This window comes from Canis lupus, chromosome 16 (assembly GCF_011100685.1).
Source record: "Canis lupus familiaris isolate Mischka breed German Shepherd chromosome 16, alternate assembly UU_Cfam_GSD_1.0, whole genome shotgun sequence".
Classification (NCBI taxonomy): domain Eukaryota; kingdom Metazoa; phylum Chordata; class Mammalia; order Carnivora; family Canidae; genus Canis; species Canis lupus.
The window spans coordinates 33,667,873-33,682,761 of NC_049237.1; the positions used below are offsets into that span (position 1 = coordinate 33,667,873).

The 14,889-nt window shown below is 37.2% G+C and overlaps 1 pseudogene; it reads left to right on the forward strand.

Annotated features, from left to right (window-relative positions):
* Nucleotides 1–8,825: 8,825 nt before the first annotated feature.
* On the forward strand, nt 8,826–9,268 carry LOC119869494 (annotated as a pseudogene).
* The last annotated feature ends 5,621 nt before the right edge of the window (nt 9,269–14,889 follow it).

The following is a 14,889-nucleotide window of genomic DNA, read 5'->3' on the forward strand; positions in this document are numbered from 1 at the left end:
TCCAAAGCCAGACAAAGACCCCGCCAAAAAGGAGAATTACAGACCAATATCCCTGATGAACATGGATGCAAAAATTCTCAACAAGATACTGGCCAATAGGATCCAACAGTACATTAAGAAAATTATTCACCATGACCAAGTAGGATTTATCCCTGGGACACAAGGCTGGTTCAACACCCGTAAAACAATCAATGTGATTCATCATATCAGCAAGAGAAAAACCAAGAACCATATGATCCTCTCATTGGATACAGAGAAAGCATTTGACAAAATACAGCATCCATTCCTGATCAAAACTCTTCAGAGTGTAGGGATAGAGGGAACATTCCTCGACATCTTAAAAGCCATCTATGAAAAGCCCACAGCAAATATCATTCTCAATGGGGAAGCACTGGGAGCCTTTCCCCTAAGATCAGGAACAAGACAGGGATGTCCACTCTCACCACTGCTATTCAACATAGTACTGGAAGTCCTAGCCTCAGCAATCAGACAACAAAAAGACATTAAAGGCATTCAAATTGGCAAAGAAGAAGTCAAACTCTCCCTCTTCGCCGATGACATGATACTCTACATAGAAAACCCAAAAGTCTCCACCCCAAGATTGCTAGAACTCATACAGCAATTTGGTAGCATGGCAGGATACAAAATCAATGCCCAGAAGTCAGTGGCATTTCTATACACTAACAATGAGACTGAAGAAAGAGAAATTAAGGAGTCAATCCCATTTACAATTGCACCCAAAAGCATAAGATACCTAGGAATAAACCTCACCAAAGATGTAAAGGATCTATACCCTCAAAACTATAGAACACTTCTGAAAGAAATTGAGGAAGACACAAAGAGATGGAAAAATATTCCATGCTCATGGATTGGCAGAATTAATATTGTGAAAATGTCAATGTTACCCAGGGCAATATACACGTTTAATGCAATCCCTATCAAAATACCATGGACTTTCTTCAGAGAGTTAGAACAAATTATTTTAAGATTTGTGTGGAATCAGAAAAGACCCCGAATAGCCAGGGGAATTTTAAAAAAGAAAACCATATCTGGGGGCATCACAATGCCAGATTTCAGGTTGTACTACAAAGCTGTGGTCATCAAGACAGTGTGGTACTGGCACAAAAACAGACACATAGATCAGTGGAACAGAATAGAGAATCCAGAAGTGGACCCTGAACTTTATGGGCAACTAATATTCGATAAAGGAGGAAAGACTATCCATTGGAAGAAAGACAGTCTCTTCAATAAATGGTGCTGGGAAAATTGGACATCCACATGCAGAACAATGAAACTAGACCACTCTCTTTCACCATACACAAAGATAAACTCAAAATGGATGAAAGATCTAAATGTGAGACAAGATTCCATCAAAATCCTAGAGAAGAACACAGGCAACACCCTTTTTGAACTCGGCCATAGTAACTTCTTGCAAGATACATCCACGAAGGCAAAAGAAACAAAAGCAAAAATGAACTATTGGGACTTCATCAAGATAAGAAGCTTTTGCACAGCAAAGGATACAGTCAACAAAACTCAAAGACAACCTACAGAATGGGAGAAGATATTTGCAAATGACATATCAGATAAAGGGCTAGTTTCCAAGATCTATAAAGAACTTATTAAACTCAACACCAAAGAAACAAACAATCCAATCATGAAATGGGCAAAAGACATGAACAGAAATCTCACAGAGGAAGACATAGACATGGCCAACATGCACATGAGAAAATGCTCTGCATCACTTGCCATCAGGGAAATACAAATCAAAACCACAATGAGATACCACCTCACACCAGTGAGAATGGGAAAAATTAACAAGGCAGGAAACAACAAATGTTGGAGAGGATGTGGAGAAAAGGGAACCCTCTTACACTGTTGGTGGGAATGTGAACTGGTGCAGCCACTCTGGAAAACTGTGTGGAGGTTCCTCAAACAGTTAAAAATATACCTGCCCTACGACCCAGCAATTGCACTGTTGGGGATTTACCCCAAAGATACAAATGCAATGAAACGCTGGGACACCTGCACCCCGATGTTTCTAGCAGCAATGTCCACAATAGCCAAACTGTGGAAGGAGCCTCGGTGTCCAACGAAAGATGAATGGATAAAGAAGATGTGGTTTATGTATACAATGGAATATTACTCAGCTATTAGAAATGACAAATACCCACCATTTGCTTCAACGTGGATGGAACTGGAGGGTATTATGCTGAGTGAAGTAAGTCAGTCGGAGAAGGACAAACATTATATGTTCTCATTCATTTGGGGAATATAAATAATAGTGAAAGGGAAAATAAGGGAAGGGAGAAGAAATGTGTGGGAAATATCAGAAAGGGAGACAGAACATAAAGACTGCTAACTCTGGGAAACGAACTAGGGGTGGTAGAAGGGGAGGAGGGCGGGGGGTGGGAGTGAATGGGTGACGGGCACTGGGTGTTATTCTGTATGTTAGTAAATTGAACACCAATAAAAAAAAAAATAAAAAATAAAGTCTGTTTTTTTTTTCTGATATTTTTATAACCACCCCTTTTGGAATATCTTTCTTCATCCTTTCACTTTCTACCTATGTGTGTCCTTACATCTAATGTGAGTCTCTTGTAGACAGTAGATAGATCTTTTTTTAAATTTTTATTTAAATTCGATTAGCCACATATAGTACTTCATTAGTTTCAGATGTAGTTTTCAATAATTCATCAGGTGCACATAGCACCCAGTGTTCATCACATCATACATCATGTACCCTCCTTAATGCCCATCACCTAATTAGATCCTTTTTTAAAATTCATCTGTCAGTCTGTCAACCTGTATCTTGATTGGAGAGTTTAGTCCATTCACATTTAAAATAATTACTGATAGGGAAGTACTTACTTATTGCCATTTTGTTATTTCTTTTCTGTATGCCTTGTAGTGTATCTGTTCCTCATTTCTTTCCTTACTAACTTCTTTTGGGTTTGGTTGATATTTGTAATGACATGTTTTGATTACCTTCTAATTTCTTTTTGTGTATATTCTATAGATATTTTCTTTGTGGTTACCATAGGGATTATATATAATATCCTAAAGTTAAAACAATCTATTTTGAGCTGATAAAAATTTAACTTCAATTGTATACAAAAATATTATTTCTCTACTGCTTTGATCTCTCACCATTTTGTTATTATTGCCACAAATTGCATATTTATATGTGTATGTTAATATAGATTTATTATTCATTTTATATTCTTGTCTTTTAAATTCTACAAAGTAATAAATGGTAGAGTTTGGAACAAAATTATAATGATATATTTTTTATATTTGCCAATGTACTCACTTTTACTGGAGAATTTTTTATGTTTTTATGGTTTTGAGTTACTGTCTACCATTCTTTTATTTCACCTTGAAGAAGTCCCTTTAGCATTTCTTATAGGACAAGTCTAGTGGTAATTAACTCCCTCAGCTTTTGTTTACCAGTAAACATTTTAATTTCTCCATTTTTGAAGGACACTTTTGCCAGATACAGAATTCTCAGTTGACAGGATTTTTTTCTTTCAGCACTTTGAGTGTATCATTGCATGGCCTTTGGTCTGTCGGGTTTCTGCTAATAGGCTAATAATCTCGAGAATCCCCTTGTATGTAATCAATTGCTTTTCTCTTGATGTTTTCAACATTCTTTATTTTTGACTTTTCACAGTTTGATTATATTGTGTCTCAGTGTGGGTCTCTTTTGAGTTTACTCTAATGGGAATTTATTGTGCTTCTTGTATTAGATTTCCATGTCTTTCCTCAAATGTGGGAATTTTTCAGCCACCATTGTTTCTTCAAATAAGTTTTCAGCACCTTCCTCTCTCTGTTCTCCTAGGACTCCTGTAATGTATATATTGATCCACTTTTGGTGACCCTGTAAGTCCTTAGGCTGTGTTCACTTTTCTTCATTCTTTTATCTTTTCGGTTCTCAGATTTGGTCATTTCAAGTGACTTGTCTTTATGTTTGCTGATTCTTCATTCTTCCTGCTCAAACCTGCTATTTAAACCCTCTAATGAATCTTTCAATTTTGTTATTTTATTTTTCAGCTCAAGAGTTTGTCTCTTCTTCATTATTTCTATCTGTTGATATTCTCATTTTTTTCATATATTGTTTTCCTTATTTCCATTAGTTCTATGTGTTCTCTTATTTTACTGAGCATACTTAAGAGGGTTGTTTTAAAATACCTGTCAGGTAAGTCTGAAGCCTATGTTTCTTTAGGGTCTGTTTCTTGAGATTTATTTTGTTCCCTGTGAATGGGCCATTTTTTACTATTTCTTTGTATGCTTTAAGATCTTTTGCTGGAAACTGAGCATTTAAAAAAATACATCCACTTCACCCAGTCTTGGAGACTGGCTATATACAGGGGAGGATCCTCATTTAAAAAAACTGATGTGAAAGTTTAAGATTTTTTTCAGGTCTTTTCTGGGCACACATCTTCCCTGGCCCTATGGGTATGTTTTATCCTATTCTTCTCTATTCATAGGTGCTTTCAAATGTCCTAATTTCCCTAAGAGTCTCATCCCATTTCTTTCCCAAGGCCTTAGGTATATTCCCCTTAGATTATATTCCCCTGCCTCTAATTTCCTACCCCAAGACAGCCACAGTTTTACAATCTCCCTGACACTCTTTTGCATTAGGATGCCTGCTAGTGTTTTTGGCAAACTCCAACCTGATAGCCAATCAATGACATTGCTCCCATCAATGCTCCAAGGCATCCAAGACAGAAACCAGTCACTTGTACAGCTCCATATACAACAGAACATCACAAATGAGTTCTACTTTCTTTTCCATCCTGAATGAAGAACTGGGAACTAGTTGACTTCCTCCCATGCCAAACCAAGTACACTGGGGCAAAGGTGTAAAATATGCTATAAAATTTCCTACCATTTTGAGTGTGGCTTTTTCCTAGGTGGGAATTTATCAGGTTGCTGCAGATCCTTAAATGGTTTCTAGAGTTCCCACAAAGCTATTCTGGTCCGTAGGTTGTTGTTTACTATGTTTCTGTGAATGAAGAAGGGTTCTTCCTAGTTTTCCATCTTCTGTAGTCATATTTTTTAAAAACACAATTGGTGATATCTCTCCCATAAATTGGATTAAATTATTCAATCTTTTTCTGTTAAAATAAACTCCAAACTCCTTGGTCTTCATTCATTGTATAATATGTCCTCAAAGTCTTGCTTTCCTTTCCAACTTTATTTTGTTCCATTCTTCCCCTTTCTCACTAAGCCTTAACCACAAGAGTCTTCTCTTAGTTCCAGGAATGCTCAAGTTCTTTCTGCTTGATGTCTTTTCATTTTTGTCTAGAATTCTATTCCTTCCCTCTCTGCATTGCTAATGCCTATTCGTCCCTTCAAGTGTTAGCTTAAAAGACCCCTCCTCAGGAAAATGGTCCCTTACCTTTCAGATTAGGTTAGTCCCATTTTTATATGCATCACAACACCAGGCATTTTTTTCCTTCATATTGTTTTTTCAAATGAAAATATATAGTTTTAGGTGAGTTTGGGGGTGATAATTTATTCAATATCAGTCTCCCCTATAAGCCAGTGAACTCTTCAGTACAGTGAAAATGTTTGGTGAAAATTGCTGTGTTCACAGTACCCATCACAGTTCCTAGGTCACAGTAGGTACCCCAAAATATTTTTGTTTGTTTCTTTGATGAATAAACAAAGCTTCTCATTTGTATGTTTGCCTCATTTTACTTGCTCTCCTCTTTAGTCCTATAGAGCTATCGCTACATACAAATTTCCTTTCTAGCTTCAATATTTATACTGGACTGTCTCAATGTCTCCCATCTTCCATCCCAATGTCTTACATTGGCACTGACCTAGGTCAACATCACAAAGCACCAAAGCTTTCTTTTTTTCAGTGTCCTTTGCTTACTTTGATCACTTTCTTTCCCTTCAGGTAGCCAGTGTTTTCATCCTGGGAAGAGGTAATTGCATTTATAAAATGACCTTGAGTTGCTACTAAATTCTAGATTTACTTCATCAAGAGACCCTCTTAGCAGCAGACAGTGTATAAATATAAAGTGGAATTGCTCACATCATTGACAGGCATGGAAGAAAGGTGATTTTGGAGGGAGGTCCTCCACAACTTTTAAGTAACAATGCTTAGTCCCTCCTGTTCAGTCTCAGTTCTTTCATTCCTTCATTTGCTGCAATGTTCTGGGTACCTACTACATGTACAGTATATGCAGTAAGAAGTAGTGCAAAGATTAATAAGACTTGATCCCCATCTTTAAATACAGCTTGACAAAGAGATGGAAACTTGAATAAACAATTACAATACATATCCAATTATTAATTCATTCAACAAACATTTATTGAGAGCTTACTCTGTCAGGCTGTTGGGGAAACAAGTATGAAAAGAAATATTCTTGCTCTCAAACATTTTACAGTATAAAGGCAAACATACTTGCAAGCAATTAATGTTAAAATACATTGTTGAGGTCTCAGAAGTGGGAAGTAAAGGCTTCATATAATTCTTTCAGCAACTCAGCTAACAAAGACAATTTCCACCCTCAAGAATATTTTGCTGATAGTCCCTTTTAACAAATGGCAAGGAGACTGATCATTTTTTTTCCAGAAGGAAACAGTACAGTATAAAGGGAAAATTATGATGAAGGAAGACAAAAGAAACTATAAAATACAAGGAAAGAAATGTCAAGAGGATAAAAGGTTAGAGTAAAAGCAAGCTTAAACTTTTAATAAGGTCAAATGGGAACCAATTAAAAACAATAATACTTTCTCAATTCAGCTAAAGGGCTGATGGGACATTGCCAGGTGACTTGGTTCAATTCCCTGCCTCTAGGCTTTACTTAATATCAACAATCCTGGGTAGTGACTATGATGTTCCCACCTGTATCTTCTAGTTTGTATGCAATACCTTTATTTTCATCAATTAAGCCACTTCATTTATTTTACTTTGGCAGAAGAAACCAACAGAACCAGCTTTCATTTGTAATTTATTGCTTCTTCTAGGGCTTTTCAGAGGCAGCTATCTGGTATAGATTTCAGTAATACATGTGCAGTGAGACATAAACTATCTAGAACACACCCCCTTAATCTTTGCAATAAAATTGTTATGATGGACAGGGTGTGAGAATCTAAAACATAGGGCAGTATCTTAACCTATTTTAGGTACCTTGAAGAAGTGATACTTAGCAAGTGTTTGAGTTTCTTTGTTTGTGTTAAGGGTCCAAAGTAAAAATGTATATTTTTTAAGGTCCTGCTCAGAGTTGGTTAAGTCTACGTATCTATATATTCTGATGTTTCATTTCACCTTACAAGGGAAAATCAAAATATCAATTGTAGTGGATACTGTGATGCTCTGCCCAGATCCCACCTCAGGGCACACTGACTCATACCTTAACTTTTCAACATCAAGGGGCTTTTGTGTTTGGACAAAACTGACTTCTTGTTACATTGCTTAAATGTTCAATTTATTTAAAAATTGCCAAGAAATATATATAAGTTAAATTTCCTTAAATATTTCAAGCTTTATTATAAAAGTAATTAAATCTCCTTCAAAGATTTAGAACAGACTTAAAAATTTAGCCTAATTCTTTTGAACATTTCAAACACCCTAATCAGTAAACACAACATACAGAAATACAATGTTTTCAAACTGTGTAACTACATCTAGACTTAAGCTTGTTTTATAGCATTAACATGTGCTTGACTCATCTATTATTTCTATACCTCCTTACAAATTGCTAGTATTACAGAAATACTAACTTTGACACCATCTCCAGAGTTAACAGTATTCTTATAATCAACAGTTTCAAAACACAATCTCAAAAATCTAGATTATCAACCAACTGATTCTTAGTTGAGAAATGAGAATTGATTATTCCTCTCAAGATTACTTTAAAAGATTATGCAATCTTTTATACTTATACATTGCTTATTAAACTAATAACAATTTTTATAACAATGATTTAAACTAGATTTTAGCTCTTTGTAACTGGTGGTTACTATCCAAATGATTTACCCTTAAGGTTCACTTGGTTGGTGTTCATAACACATGTCCCTTGATAGCAGCATTAAGATGTATGTATGTGCAATGACACTCCAGTACCAATGAGTACACCTACCATCCAAATCTTGGTTCCAAGATACCATTACCCAGTAAAAGTACCAGGGCTACTTGGAGAAATGACTGATCCTAGGGTTTGAGGAGAATAAGTATAAGATGAGCCTGGAATATCTTATTATGCCAGAAAGTAAACAAATTGTCCAAAATATGATGTGGAAAATGCCAAATAAAAAATGTAGAAGGAATGAAAGGGGGATTAGAAAAATTTCCAACCATACAGCAATAATTGACTCATACAAGAATCATTAGGGGGTGCCAAAATCATGTTGTGACTATTTGATGGGATGCCCACACATTTCCAAAGTATCTCCTCATGGTTTGGTTTAGTTCCAAAGGAAAAATGCTATTTATAAGGGAAAATCATGGTAACATCTTAATCAAGGGATCAAAGTTAATATCACTACTACTTATACAAATTGAAACCTCTGAGGTGATTCACAGAGGGCACATCATGTACATAAAGTTCTTGCCAAAGAAGGACACCAGAATCTACATGAGGAAACAGACAAACCCAAATTGAGGCTCATTCCATAAAACTAGCCTGTCTACTTTAAAAAATGTTAATATTATGAAAGCAAAAATGACTGAGGAAATCTTCTAAAAATACAAAGAGATAGGACAATTACATATAATATGTGATACTAGCATTGGATCCTACGTTGGGGAAAAGTGTTGTAAAGAATGTTCTTGGGGAGTTGGCATCCATCTGTTACTGGGCATCATGGATGCGTTCAGATGTCTGATGAAGCCCAAGATCATTAAAAAGAAGACCAAGAAGTTCATCTGGCACCAGTCACAGCGATATGTCAAAATTCAATGCGATTGGTGAAAACCCAGAGGCATTAACAATAGGGTGCACTGAAGATTGAAGGCCAGATCTTGATGCCCAACATTGGTTACGCGAGCAACAAGAAAACAAAGCACTTGTTGCCCAGTGGCTTCCGGAAGCTCCTAGATAACTTTAAGGAGCTTGAAGTGCTGTTGATGTGCAACAAGTCTTACTGTGCAGAGATTGCTCACAATGTCTCCTCCAAGAGCCACAAAGCCATTGTGGAAAAAGCAGCCCAGCTGGCCTTCACCATTACTCATCCCAATTCCAGGCTGTGCAGTAAAGTAAATGAACAGAGAGCTTATGTGCACACCATAAACCATAAAACTATATAAAAAATAATATTACTGGAACAACTGGTAAAACTCTAATATGGACTATATATTAGATGATAATATTGTACCAATGTTAAGTTTTTTAATCTTGATGTTGTGGTTAGGCAAATAATGTCCTTGCTCTTAGAAAATATATACTAAAATATTTTGTGGTAGAGTCATTAGGTCTGAGATTTACTCTCAAACGATCTAGCTACTTAGCAGTGATAATGATGGTTTTACATGCACGTGAGAGTGACAAAACAAATGTGAAAAATGTAACCAACTGGTGAATACAGGTAAAGGTACACAGGAATGAAGAATATGAGTTGTTGAAGGAATAAAGGGCTACTATTGTTCCAAAACCTCTAATTTTATAGAACTTTTGAAAGAAATGTATTTCTTTTTAGGCTTATGTGTTTTAATCATTTTTCTGACTTACTGCAATATACTATTTAGAGAGTAGTATACGTAGTACTACATTGTAACATATATATACTTATATACACTATATACAGAACATGTTATAATTCCAGCTGAAGAGAGTGAAATTTGATTAAGCACATTTTTTTTACTACACTGATTAGACACATCACTTTATAGATCTTACTTCTGACAATGTCAATACTGTTGCCACTTCTTTTTGGCATGTTCTTCTTCCACTTCTTGCTCTCAGTTTGAAACAGAACCTCCCCTCTGATCCCACCCTGCTTCCCACAAAAGACAGAATCTCCTTCTCCTCTGTTTCCATGAACCTTCAAATAATGTCTGACATTGCCATTTTTCTTTCTGCCTTATGTCACCTGTTTATACATGGTGTATCTGAACTACCTTCAAACATTCCCTGCCTTCTTCCCTATCCTCAACTTTGAAAGGGGAGTACAGGGCTTCCTCTTTCAAATAATATCTTCTCTCTCTCTTTTTTTCCTCACTTTGCTACTGCCTCAGAATATTACAGCAGTTAAGATCACAGCCTTCAAAAAATAAACTATTTGGATTTCATGAAAATAAAAAACTTCTGCACAGTGAAAGAAATAAGCAATAAAACTTTTAAAAGGCAACCTATAGATTGAGAGAAGATACCTACAAATGATGTATCTGATAGTTAGTATCTAAAATATATAAAGAACTTATATAAACTCAACACTCAAAAAATAAAAATCCAATTAAAAAATGGGCAGAAGACAATGAATGGACATTTTCCAAAGAATACATATAGATGGCTAACAGACACATGAAGATGCTAAACATTACTCATCATCAGGGAAATACAAATCAAAACTACAATGAGATATCACCTCACACCAGTCAGAATGGCTAAAATCAATAACACAGGAAACAACAGGTGTTGATGAGGGTGTGGAGAAAGGGGTCCCTCTTACACTGTTGGTGGGAATGAAAACAGCTGCAGCCTCTCTGGAAAACAGCATAGAGACTCATCAAAAAGTTAAAAATAGAACTACCCTATGATCCAGCAATTGCACTACTAGGTATTTACCCAAAGTATACAAAAATACTGATTCAAAAGAATACATGCACCCCAATGTTTATGGTAGCATCGTCTACAACAGCCAAATTATGAAAAGAGCCCAAATGCCCATAAACTGATGAATGAATAAAGAAGGTGTGGTATGCACATACTACATTAGGGCAATTTATGGGAAGTAATTTAGTCCAGATTCATTTATCAGTCCACAAATACCATTCTCTTCTGAGTTCTTTGTTCAGTATGCTAATGGTTATTAGTCCTTTTCTTTAATTAGAGTTCGGCCATGACATTTCTTTTCTGCCCAACCCCATATTTTTTTGTTATCCTCCACTTAAAATATCCTACAACTCACTAAAAGTCTCTTTTTCCAAAAATAAATAATATACATTATATAAGGGCTCCAATATTTAATTTGATAGTTGATTCTATGATATACTGCCCAGATTCACCTTCAAGACTGAAGGACCCAGCTGCTGGAAGAGCAGCCAGCAGATAGTCCTCAGCTACCAGCCCTCTTTCAGAAGTGCCTTGGTTGAAAAGAGCTGCCTTGCCCAAAGTTACCCCCTCCCTAGACATCCTTTATCCAATGACTGGTAGGTCAACATAGGATTATAAAGGGCTAGTCCCCTCAACTCAAATCAGGCTGCAAGGCCAGTTCACCCCAAGAGTTGACCCATGGGTCAGCTGCAGCTGCCACCTTTTCCTTCTGCCCAGTCTTGCTTTTTTTCTCTTCCCTTCCACAGGTATTTTTCCAGAGCATTCTCTAATAAGCTATTACATTTTAAGGAGAATGGCATAAATTTAGTGGTTTCTATTAAGGGCCCAAGGGATGCAAGAGTGATGATTTTCATCATATTTCCATTTAATTCACCAGTCACTCACCAGAAAGAAACCAGATGGACTCTGAAAATAAGAATGGATTACCACAAACTCAACTAAGCAGCAGTTGCCCAAATGCAGCTGCTTGCCAAATGTTAGCATCTTTGCCAGTACATATTACTATGACTTCAGGCACATGGTATATGACTAGTGATTTGTCAAACACATTATTTTCTAATCATATTTTTTAAAAAAATAAGAAAGAGCTCGCATTCACTTGAAATAGACAAGAGTATACATTTGCAGTCTTGCCGAAGGGCTATGTTACCTCTTCTTCCCTGTCATAAAACAATTTTAAGAGATCTTTAACTGACCACGCATACCACAGAAAATCTTACTGGTGAACTACACCTAAGATATCATGCAAGTTGGACCAGATGAAAAAGAAGTGGCCACTGTACTGTAGGCCTAAGTAAAATATATGCATACCAGAGGGTGGGAGATATACTCTATGAAAATTCAGGTCCTGCCACATGAGTAAAAGTTTTAGGAATCTCATGGTCTTGTGCATTTGGGCATATCCCCTCTAAAAAAGGAAAGATTATCAGAACATTTACATCCTACCACAAAGAAGGAAAAACTGTACCTAGTAATGTTTCCATGTCTGGAGACAGCATATTCTGTAGCCAGTAATACAGTATCAAATCCTACGCCAGACAGCATAGATGATTTCCAGTTTTGAGTAAAAACCAAAGCAGAAAAATAATGTATAGCACGGTGATACAAGCAACCCTATCACTTGAGCAGCATAACACACCAGAATGGAATAGCATTAGAGGTATCTGTGGTGGGATAAGATGCCATATGGTGTTTATAGCAAGCCCAAGTGGAAGAATCACAGCACAGATGTCTAGGGGTTTGGAGCACGGTCATGTCATCTACAACAGACATTTACACATCTTTTGAAAAGTACGTCCTGGTATACTACTGGGCTCAGGTATAAATGTCGGTCCTGATCATGGGTGTCAAATCACCATGAAATCTGAACTTCTCATTATAAGCTGGCTACCATCAGACAACAAAGTCATGAGGTCAGGTAAATCCAGGACTAATGCATCATGCAACAGAAGTGATACACCCAAAATCAAGGAATAACAGGACCAGGAGACAATAAAAAAAAAAAAAAAAAAAGCAACACAAGCAGATATCTTAGATCCTGAAGTTATCTACTGTTGCTGCTGTAGCACTTGACAATTAGGTCATACCTATCACCATATAGGGGCATCTCTTATATGGTCAATTCACCAGACCATAACAGACACATGTTCTGAGTTTGGACATGGCTTTTTCTCAGAAAAAAAAATAATTCCTGTTTGGTTATAAATGGATTTTCTTTTCTTGATAAGTGAGTGAAAGCTAGAAACAGATGGGGGCCATGTTGTAGCCTGACTTAGAGATGGCTCTTAACAACAGTGGTAAGGGAAATGTTCCCAATAGGCAAAGCTTAAGCAATGTAGTTCTTTGTGAGGTTATAATGTGCATGGACTTATGTGCAGTGGCAAATGACTTGACCATAAGTCAGTGTTCAAGAAGAATAAAAACTGGAAGGGCAGGAAAAGAAGGTCTGGGATAAAAGGATTTGGATGAACCTGTAGGAACAGACATAACTGAAAATCTTTGTATCAAATGTTAACACCTTTAACACCTACAAGAGAGCACCTATTTATAGAAGAGGAACTAAATCAGGTAGAAAATCTAACCTAATTAGCTCACATCAGCCAGTGTCTGTTATCAACTTACCTAGTCCTAGCACAATGGACATGCAGATGAAACAGCTATAGTGGCAGGGACAGAAGTTATTCATAGGCTCAACAGCATTGCTTCCACCTACCAAGGCTAATCAAGCTACTGATCTGATTCAATGTTCAACACTAACTCCCCTGAATGGCACCATCTCTATAGGAGATCAAATATCCATTTGGTGGCTAGTTGAATACCTTGGGACCTTTCGGCTTGGAAGAGGCTATAATGCATGTCAACGTGAACAGACACATGTTCTGGGTTTAGATTTGACTTTTCTGCCCACAGCATGTCAGTCAGAACCACTGTCTGAGGATTTACAGTGTTTGATTTACAGTATCATCCTAAAAATACACCATCAGACCAAAGGATCTACTTCAAAGAAAGGAGGTGCAAGGTGTGGGAACGGGTACTTGGTATCTGACCATGAGATCACTGGCCATGTCAACTACCAAACCAACAGAAACCTACTAGCCCAAAAAAGTAATGGAGTGACTCCATTCAACTTCAACTTCAAAGTTGAAGTGCCAGCTTGAAGGTCATACTCTCAATATGGTTCTCCATCCTCCCAAATGCAATTCCCACTCTAACTCAATGATCTATATATGGTGCTATGTCCCAGGTGTTGGAATACATGGCCCCAGGAACTGATAAATGGAAAGAAGAGTGGCCTCTCTTATCACCACTCCCAGTGGCCCACTTGGGTAATTTGTGCTTCCCATTCTTGTAACTCTAGAAACTGCATGATCTGATGTCCTATTTTTCAAAGGGGAAGTATTTCCTACAAGGAGCAGAAAGATTCTAATTGTACCATAAGCTCTGGCTGGCACCTGCTCCCATCTTGGTGGTAGTAATTAACCCTGATTATTGGGAACAGTAAGGCTTCTTGTATACAATGCGGACAGGAAGAAATATGTCTGACACCCATGTGATCCTCTTGTCAAAGCTTGATGGCAAATTGACTAATGCAACTAAGACTTGAAGAAGATAAGGTGACGAGAGGCTCAGGATAGTCAGAATCATGCCAAGAAGAAAACCACCAAAACTAGCAGAAGTTGAGGGAAATCTAGAGTGGATAATGGAGGAGGGAGGTGGTGAGTATCACCTGAGACCTTCAAACTAGCTGTATTATCAGGGTGCTAGATTATCCTATCAACCTTATTCTTATAAGAATCCTCTGGAAAAGAAACCCACTGGGATCCTGGAAGATTAATTCTTAGTATGTATATGAAGAAGTGAATACAAGAGGTACAAGCAGTTCACTGATATGCTGCTAAGATGCCCGTTTTAGGAATGAAGATATTATTCTACCAGCTTCTGGAACTGCTGCCAGCTGCCAGCTGTCTTTGTAAAGTGTGTTGGCTGAGAAAAGCATCCTTGCTCAAGGTCATGGCTCCTCCCTGGGTGCAGCACATAAAGACTGATGATGGGGGTTATAAAGTCCTGGCTCCTTTGCCCCAACTCATGACAATCCCCAAGGCCCTTGTCAGTCTCTCAGATATTCCTCTGGATCACCTATGACCTTCATTAGAAA